Here is a 10,790-nt window from a genome sequence, read left to right as displayed (position 1 = left end):
TGACTTGCAGATGATGTTTATTTTGTTGTTTTGAATATTTTAATTATTCTGCTGTTAATCTTGTATGTTACATGGTTATCATACAGGGTGGTCCAGATCTAATTATGCAGATCCAGATCGTCTGGATGACTTTGATTTATGTGGGGACGATTCCAGTTCGGCTTGAAGACGATTCTTCATGTCGTCAGTTTGCACACTTCTCGGTGGTCTGGGATTTTTTGGGTGATTTTCTATGTAATAAACTTAATAAGTTATAGCGTAATGAAAATTGCATAATTAGACCTGGACCACCCTATATATACTATATACATTATAATGGAGGACGTGGATTGATGGTCATCACCGCCAAGCTGGTTGCTTTCCTGGCCAGGAAGCCATAATAAATTAAGGACAGATAGAGACTGCCTTCTGGGGCCACATAATCCTCTCATACAATGGGTGGCAAAACCCCTCTGGTGGAGCTCATATCTGTACACCTCCAAGGCAACATGGGAGCTGTAGTTTGCTGGGGTGCTTGGATGCTGCCAGGGAAATTGCCAAAGGGACACTCCTCTGTCCTGAGGAAGTTTCGCCTGACTGGGTTTTTGACTGCTTCTTGTCAGCGATGATGTTACACCAGAAGTAATCTCGGGTACAGGTTGAAAAGGAGTTGCACTATCTCCCCTAAATGAGGAGTGAAGTTGGGCAAATCTCAAGAGTGGAGGAGGAAGGGAAAGAATGAAGAAAAGAATGGAGTATTTTGTATTCTGGACGAAGAAACCTGTGACAAGGCATTCTGTGCAGTAACACTGTGTCGGTGTAGTTGAGTCAAGCTGTTGGGGCTAATTTATGCTCACTAGTGTCCACTGCATGTACACTACCAGTCAAAAGTTTTAGAACACCTCAGTTTTTCCTTTTTGTCTTCAAATGTAATCAGTTGAAATGCAGTGAATGACCTAAAATGGAGAAAAGGTAAGCAGTAAACTGCCAGCAGTTTAAATTTAAAGTTTAGGTTAGCAAAAACTGAAAAAAGGAAATTTTAGAAAATTACAAAAGGGCCTTCTTCAGGGAACAACTAATGGATTAAAACCTACAGATGTTCTGCAGCAATTAAAGTGAATTAAACCTTGCAAGTTGAAGCAAACAATTTGCACAGGTGTCCCAACTTCTGTTGATCTATAATAATAAAAGGCAAAGCCCTCACTGACTGACTCACTGACTCATCACTAATTCTCCAACTTCCCATGTAGGTAGAAAGCTGAAATTTGGCAGGCTTATTCCTTACAGCTTACTTACAAAAGTTAAGCAGGTTTCATTTAGAAATTCTACACGTAACTGTCATAACGGTCGATAACGGTCGACAACGTCTGTCATGTTGAACTTTCTTATTTATGGTCCCATCTTCACGAAATTTGGTAGGTGGCTTCCTTGCACTAACCGAAACCGATGTACTTACTTATTTCGATGGTATGACGCCACTGTCGGCCGCCATATTGAACTTTCCAACGTCACCAATTTTCAAATTTCCCGTGTAGGTAGAAGGCTGACCCCATCTTCACGAAATTTGGTAGGTGGCTTCCCTGTGCTAACCAAAACCGATGTACGCACTTATTTCGGTGGAATGAGCCACTGTCGACCACCATATTGAATTTTCCAAACGTCACTAATTCTCCAACTTCCCGTGTAGGTAGAAGGCTGAAATTTGGCAGGCCCATTCCTTACAGCTTACTTACAAAAGTTAAACAGGTTTCATTTCGAAATTCTACACGTAACGGTCATAATGATCAACAACGTCCGCCATATTGAACTTTCTCATTCATGGCCCCATCTTCATGAAATTTGGTAGGCGGCTTCCCTGCGCTAACCGAAACCAATGTACATACTTATTTCAGTGGTATGACGCCACTGTCAGCCGCCATATTGAACTTTCCAAAGTCACTAATTCTCCAACTTTCCGTGTAGGTAGAAGGCTGAAATTTGGTACTTATTTCGGTGGTATGATGCCACTGTCGGCCGCCATATTGAACTTTTAACGGAAACCGATGTCCGTACTTATTTCGTTGGTATGACACCACTGTCGGCCGCCATATTGAACTTTCCAACGTCACTAATTCTCCAACTTCCCGTGTAGGTAGAAGGCTGAAATTTGGCAGGCCCATTCCTTACAGCGTACTTACAAAAGTTAAGCAGGTTTAATTTCTAAATTCTACGCATAATGGTCATAACGGTCAACAACGTCCGCCATTTTGAACTTTCTTATTTGCGGCCCCATCTTCACGAAATTTGGTAGGTGGCTTCCCTGAGCTAACCGAAACCAATGTACGTACTTATTTCGGTGGTATGATGCCACTGTCGGCAGCCATATTGAACTTTTCAACAGTATTTGTTACTTATGGGCCTATCTTCAAGAAATTTGGTACACGGGTTCCCAACGCTAACTGAATCCTACTTACGTACATATACGCCCATAGCCTGCACTCGGTCACGTGGGAGGTGGCGTTGGGTCCCCATCCCAACGCCTCCCACGTTGTTGGCTGCCTGCCTATATAAGGCCGTCCGTCGCTCCAGTCTCTACATTCCCTTCCTTGCTTCGCCACGGGATTCACGTCTCCCTACTGATAACTATAGCCTTTTTGTTTAATCCACGGCTTCTCCTCTGTTTTATTGTTTTTTATTACAATTATAGTTATTGTATAGGTATTTTACGCTTACTTTACATTACTCAGGTACCCATTTCCTTTATCATTCCAACCCCCATTACCATGTCTATCGAGATGATCACCATCGATCAAAGAACTGTCACTTACCGAGTGGTTTTCATGCCCAGAGATACCACCTACCTTTTCCATTCTCTTTGTTACATATTGCACGGCCATATCAGGCTCACTCTTGATATCCGGAGGAACGTTGTGTCTTATGTATTGAATGACTGGGACAGGTTCAAGGTGTGGACTGATGACGGTAAAGGAGATAATTATACTACACAGGAGCACTGTAAGAGTGAAATGCTTAAGCCCTTCACCTATGGTTCTGCATGTGAGTTGATGGCTGCCACTGAATTGTTCGGTTGTCGCTTTCAAGTGTACCGAAATGGCCAAATATTTTACACCTTTCGACAACCGCCAATGCCTCTTAAACATCTTAGATTCACAGGTGACGATTTCAGTAGTGGACACTTTGATGTTTATGAATATTTAAACTCTAAAAAGCTGGATGTGATTTTATCGCTGAAACCGGTTGTGTGCTTACAACGCTTGACAGATGCCGAATGTCACTTCAATACAACAAATCCTGCAAATACTGTCGTAATTGAAACAAACCATGAAACTCAAACCGATTATGACAGCAGCAATCCAAGCTGTGAGATTTGAGACAAGATTACTGTTCACATGGCCAACTGTACGTTGCATGCTCAAGAGTAAGCTCAGCGCACAGCTTCGTCATATTACAACCGGAGGGCCGAACTGACAAAATGGTATACATAGAGATCCTTAACAAATAATTATTGCCATATTTTCCCTCATTTTAAAAAGGTTAAATTTTCTTCTTAATAAAAATTTTAATGCAGTACTTCGCCGTACTTCGGTATTTTGCTAGTTACTTATAAATCGTCTGTCTTTGAGCAGAGTTGAACAGACTGGCATTGCAGTAGTCAGCTTCTGGATATCATTTTAAAAAAGTGACCATGTCTGGTTTTGATTAGGGCTCTCTTATTATTAGTTTAGATAATGAACTTAGCTTTGTCTCTTAAATTACAATTTAGTCCTTGTCAACAGGTTTAACTTTTGTGATTTTTATTTAACTTTGATTACAGAACCATTCATTTGCTTTCCTCTTTAAAAAACAAGTCTCTTTTCTTTTCTGATCCACCCCTTCTTCAAATCATTTATGTTCAGGATACTCAGTCTTTTCACAACAATAGCATTGCAGCCAGTAGAGCTCAAACTTTCTTACAAAGGGGCAAAGAAACAATGAATTTTATGTAACTTGTTCATACATACTGTGTCATGCTGTTGATTTGCCCAAATATCTTATTTTTCTGATTTTAATGGTAGAAATCTGATTATTAAATGCCAAATCAACATACAGTCAAATTAGAAAAATAAAATATGCATGAGTGAGAATGCCTAATTAAGACCTTTAAATAAACTGTGACTAACTAAACTTGAAAACCCAAGGATGCCTGAAGACTCATGGTTATGTAAGATGGCTACTGTGATGTAACACACTGTGTTACACGTGCTTCCCCAAATCAACAACCATTATTATATCTTGGAAACTGTAGTAACACGCTGATGTGATTACTTCATTAGCTTGTCATGATAACTTAAAAATGTAAACATAAGGTCAAAAACAATTAATTCCAGAAAAACTAATACATCCAAAATAACAATCAGAATAAAATGACAGGCAAACAGTGTCATATTCGGATATGTGATGTCATTCATTACAAGTGTAACAGAACGCTTTGCAAGTGTGAGTATTTTGTCAGTAGAAAACTGCGGTGATTTGGTTTTGTTAATGCCAAGGTCTTTTTATTGTGGGAAATTATGTTCATGTATGTTATTTCAAACTTGTTTATTTTTACACAAATTAAGAGTTATGCTTGGTGACCTTCCATGATGTCATTTTTTTTAAAGGACTCTACCATTCTGTGCTTGTTTCTCAAGGCTGAGAATATAAATTGAACAATACTGAACAAAACATATTGTTTAAAATTATGCAACATATCATATTAAATAGAAGATGCAGGAGTACAAATCTTAGTATTCTTAATTTCTTAATTTGAAAATGCAAACTTTTTGGTAGTGGTAGCTAGTGGTAAGAAATCCAAGGTGATATTGGGTATTTTATGGTTTTTGAATCTTTGGTTAGTCTTATTTGCTTTCTTATTATTACACTTGGTTTCTGATTTTTGACTGTTGGACAATTATGATTATGCCTCATCTTGTAAAGCACCTTATTAATCTCCTGGCTATGTCAGATAACCTAAATTACAAGACATTTCCTCACAATGGCCGTACTGAAAACCATGGAATCTTTTACGATACGTGAACAAAACAGACTGCCTGGTGTTAAAGGAGGTGAAAGCCTACCATTTTTATTGTATAACTAGGCTGACCCGCCTTTTAAGGCGACTGACTTAAGTTGACCACTTCTTAAGGCAATTCAATATGTAGATCAATTTGATATTTTATACAAACTCATTAATTTGGTTATATTGCATTTGAGCGGTATTACTTTAATACTCGTAGTTTGTTATTTTTGTGATGAAATTTAAATGTTTTTTCTATATTGAGGTCGTCTGATATTTACTACGTGGTGAGGCATTTGTACTCCATCAACATTAATTATTTCCAGAGACATAATTTTGTCTATTTTTCCAGTGCATCGCGCACAAAAGCAAGGGAACGATGGAAGCACCAGATCTCTGCTCACATCATGTCGCTTCGTACTGCAAGCTGCAAGTAGTAAGTCTGTGATAAGCGGAATACCGCTACGCTTTCCACTCATGGGACGGAAGGACAATCCCGACCGCTTTTATATAGTAAGAAAGAAGAAGAAGCTATCGCAGAGTCTGGAGTAGAAAATCATCTTTTACCTGGAAAAAACGAAACTACAAATCCCATCGTGCATTGCAAAATGGACAGGGCGTGTGTGAAACTCCGCACCTGCATAGTACTCATGGGACGGAAGGACAATCCCGACCGCTTTTACATAGAAGGATGAAGCTTTTACCATATTGTGATATAATCTACTCTTGCATTTTGCTTTGTAGCTTGTACTATTACTATTGCACTATTGCATTGTATTCCTGAGGTAGCAATGATAGATTGGTCATCTAGATCTGTGAAGAGGATTACCTGTATTCTTTGCTGTGTATTGTATTTTATTTACCCCATTTTTTGACTGTATGCCCAACCAACCTGGAAAGAGGGCTCTCTGTGAACTGCATATCCCAAGATGTATACCATTTTTTTGGGAGTTTGCTGTCAAAAAACAGGGCTTGTTAAAGCTCATTGCAGTACTCCTTGTGTGATTTTAGGCTATACAAAAGTAAATTGTTGTTGTAACAAACCACTTCTCATTTTGGTGCAAATAATAAACAATGTATTAATAGACACCAAAGCTACCAGATGGCAAATACCATATATAAGAAACAAAACTAATAAGATTTGATAGGTTGAAACATATTCAGAGCAAACGAGAGACAATGCCCAAAAGACAAAAGATTGCGTGTCTTAGTCAAAACATGAACCGAAAATCAAAGTCCAAAAATTTGTAACCAGGAGATCACAACACAAGCACTTGCAAAATGTTTTTCAGACAGAATCCGCAAACTTGAACCGTGAAGACCATGTTGCACTAGCTTAAATAAAGTCACACTACAGACAGCTTATTATGTTATGGCAGTGACTCCCCGAAATGTCAGCTCCTGCTAAAAACAAAAAAAATGTTGAGGTAATTTAAACACATAAAGAAATATAGCAAGCCTTAAACCAAAAAAATAATTAGATAATTAAAGTAAATTTGAATTCTACTTAATTCAGAGCCTTAAATCACACAAAAACATTTATAAAGCTCTCGAATTTTCCCTAATTACCAGCCATAATAACAGTAACAATGCCAGCTCTTGGCAGGCAAGATTATAGAGTTAATAAAATTCTGGCAAAAGAAAAATGAATGCAATACATCTATCCATCCATTTTCCAAATGCACTTATCCCAGGAAGCACAGGGAATAAGATAGGATTAATCCCTGGACAAGACACCAGTCCGTCACAGGGTGGACACACACACATACATATCGGGGCCAATTTAGGAATGCCAAATCACCTAATCTGCTCGGCTTTGCATTCTGTGAGTAAACTAGAGAATCTCTTGAAAATCCACATGGACAAGAACAAAACATACAAATTCCATGAAGGGAGAAAATGGGATGCAAACCCTGTCTCCTTGATGCAGGTAAGCAGCACCACCACTGGTGTGCCATACCACCCAAAATGTAATATAGCATATTTTTTTGTACCAGGTTGCTTCAGGAGCTGAGATTAGGTCAAATAGGCACAAGAAGTATTTTCAGATTAGCTAGCAATACCGAATCACATAGAAATGTGTGGCTGTAGCATGTGCCCCTCATCTGGGACAGACATCACATCCATGGCTGCAGTGCTGGTCACCCCATTAGGTGACATTGGAGGCTGTCTTCTTCTAGGGGTGCCAATTTATCCAGCTAATAATTTTGTCTGGGAAAATGTGCAACATGTTCTACATGCTCCTCACACCTGTAAGAATCCATGCCTTCTGTGTCACCAGGAAAGAACAACTACACGATGTTAGGGGATATGTAAGTTGGCATGGGTGCTGGTAAGTTAGATTTGTGTGACCCACCCATCCTACCTACCTCTGCAAAAAAAAATGCATTGCAACTGAAATGGCGACAACAGGACAAGGACTCATTGAGGAATGTTTCAAAATGATAAGGCAAAAGTCATCATCAGGCGCTCAAACCCAAAAAAGAAAGAAGAGGAGGGATGAGTTGAACACAGAGGTAAGAATATTCTGTCATTATGTAAATTGTGTATTTTATGGGCTCGGCGTGATGGCATCACTATCACTATTAGCACAAATATAAGCCAAATAAACTTGCTACACAAGATAATGGATGTGCAAACTTAGCCTACAGGCTGTTAACTACATCCTTAAAATCAGATACCTGTGTTTTCTTTGCTAAAGAGTGCATAACAGTGCTATTTAAACATCATAGACATCAGCAAGTTCTGTAGTGGTCAGAAAAGATTTGAAGGAAAATATCACATGTTCAGCCTGACGTTACTTTAATGTCATAATAATTATCTGATTAATCGTACAACCTAAACTTGACTCCGTGGCCATATTAAGTTAACAGGGAATATGGTTCAGGGTTTGATTGTATTTATATCCATCAGCTACCCCAACACCATATGGTAGAGTGGGGGAAGATTAAGTAAATATTTAATAGCTGCAATCAGTGACTGACATCGATCAGAAATCTCCTATATAGTAAAAAAAAAATAAGGGCTGTGTGTTGAGTCCCTCAGAGAAATCTGATTGGTCAGTTTGGGTTTGGTGTGATTGGTCAATTTGGTTTTGGTGATGCAATCGAAAGAGGAAATGTGAGTGTGAGATGTGCAAAAAGGAGCAGAGATGTAGGACACATGCTGAGAGGGTTGCCTTTAAAGATCAGAGGTGAGAAAGGTGCCTCAAAAATAATGATAGTTGGAGAATTAGGCTTTACGGGAACACTCTTGAAAAGGAGCGCCGACAAAGAGAGGTTCACAAACATGCGAATGCAGAGGAAAGTCTCTGGAAGGTACACATACGGCAAGAGATAGCAAATATTTTTTTAAATTATTCTGTTACATATCTTTAACAGGTACTGTGGCTAGTATTATAATAAAAGAAAATGGGGCAACTGCTTACATGGATTTTATAACACTGTCATGTATGATCTTAGGTGCTTACATTTTGTTAAATGTCAGTTGTGAAAGTTCTGCAATCATTGTGTTATAGTTAAGTGATATCATGTATAATATACATAATTTCAGAGATAATTGTGTTTTTTATTCTTACATTCATATATTTGTAATTATGCATTTGCTTCAAGGCACCTGTTTGACAATAATTATTACCATTATATTTACAACTAGCAAATTGTGCCTGCGAACATTTTGCAAGTATAACATCGTTACTGAAATGATGATGAAGGAGAGAAGAACATCACACGTTAGAGTAAGAAAGAAGATTATTTTAGTTAATAGAGATTTGTAAGAGGACTCAATATTAGAATAGTCACATGATTTGTATGGGATGTTATTATAGTCATTTACAACAGCATGAATATTTACAATACAAAGTGTAACATGAACAAGTTAACAGAACATATTGGATACGAAGGGAAATGAAGGGCACATGTGAGTCAGTATATGTGAATGGTGGCCATCAGGTAATGTAGAATACCGATGTCTATAATAATTGTCGGAAAACACAATTTGATGGATAAACGTTATTGTTAGCAAAAATATTCCCAGATGTGTAACCTGCATGTACCTGCACATTGTAACTGGAAAATATAGTGTACAGCTAGCCATGGGTAAAAGCAGGGCCTGGCGAATAAACAACTTTATTAAACATTTGTCGTTGTGACTTGATAATAGTCATACAATATGCTAAATGAAGAGGGAAATTGCCTACGGCGTAATATAAAGGGAATATCTTGCTTTCAGTTGTTAGTTTAATGGAATCCCTGTGGTTTTTCCGTCATAATATTTCTTGTTGTCTGGCAGTTTGCCTCTGCTCTTCAAAAAGGTTGTGTGTGTAATTTGTGTTTTGTTCACTGTCTAAGTTCAAGACTTGCTGCCACTGATCTTCTGATAATGTTGCTTTGTGGTTTGTCATACGTTGTCTTTGTTATTCTAGGGCATCTTGCCTGTGTTCAATGGTCTTGCGTGATGTAGATGTTTCTGCTCTTTTCCGATGGTGAAAGTATGTAGTCCAGTGAGACCATTTCTGTTGGTTGCAGCTAGGCTGTATGTGCCTTTTCATTTTATTGGGAGGCTTACATTGAAATGAAGGAAAAAGGAGTGGTGTAAAATGTTAGTGTCATAATGCAGTTTCGGTCAGTAACAAAGTATGTACCGAATACACAGTCAAATACCACAATCGATAACTGGTCACATTGAAGAAAAGAAGACTTGAAGATAAGCCTTAGACCAAAGCTCTGCCAAGAACACGGATTCCTTGCTTTTGTTGTGGAGGGATATAGTAGTTGTGGCAACCGTTGTTTATATCGAGTACGGACGGACACAAGCATAATAATATAAGGATTACCTTGTATACACTTTACACATGGTTAGGTTTCCATTGCTTTGGTGTACTGTAGTAAATAAAGGCATTTGTAAGCTTTGCATCCGGTGTTCGTGTATTTATTTGGACTTTATGTGTTTTTAGGGTTTGGGGTGCCAGCAGTGAACATTGCTTGGGGCTTTACATGGGGCTCAACTGGCACCGCATGGTTGCTTTAGGCATTAAACTCAGTGTTTAGACTGAGATAAAGAAAATGTAAAGTCTATTGATTAATTTTGCTGTTTATAAGCCATTGTTATATAAGGTCGGAGTACATCATAGGAAGGATGACTGGGCTGACTGTGATTCTCTATGCCTCCCTGCGTTATTAAGATATTTAGTTCTGTGTTTTTAACAAAGAAGAACATGGTTGTTTAATGGTTTAAACATTTAGTGTTTGAGAAACAGGACTGGGAAGCATCATGGAGATGACAGACCTAAAACTGTCATATCAAAATTAAGAGAAACAAACCTTGTCACATCTACCAGACTTTGCTTTCCAGGATAGCATGAGGATTATTTATTTGTATCCTTCAGGTAATACTTGCTGACATGCCATTCTTTAATATGGTGGCAGGTGGTTTAATGTTTTGAATTTACCTCTTCACATTCATCTGAGCTGTTCTTTACTTTTTATTTTTTTTAACACAGAAAGTATTAAAACTGAACAAAAGAATATTGTTTGAATGGCTCATAATATAAAAGCATGTATTTAGTAGTTGAAGCAATTATGGCTCTTCCAGATATGCTCCTCCGTTTCATTTTTCCTAATGTGCCTCCTTTTTAATTTCCTTTACAAATTGCTCAAGATATTTTTTTTGTAGTCAGCTAAAGAAGCAAATGAAAAGCAAACAAACTGCATAGAAATGCGTCTAGTTGGGCTTTGGACTCAGCTGGAAAGGAAATTACACTGTGGATGTTTTCAAA

The sequence above is a fragment of the Polypterus senegalus genome, chromosome 11 (genome assembly GCF_016835505.1).
Source record: "Polypterus senegalus isolate Bchr_013 chromosome 11, ASM1683550v1, whole genome shotgun sequence".
NCBI lineage: Eukaryota > Metazoa > Chordata > Cladistia > Polypteriformes > Polypteridae > Polypterus > Polypterus senegalus.
Note: the sequence above shows the minus strand (reverse complement) of the source record.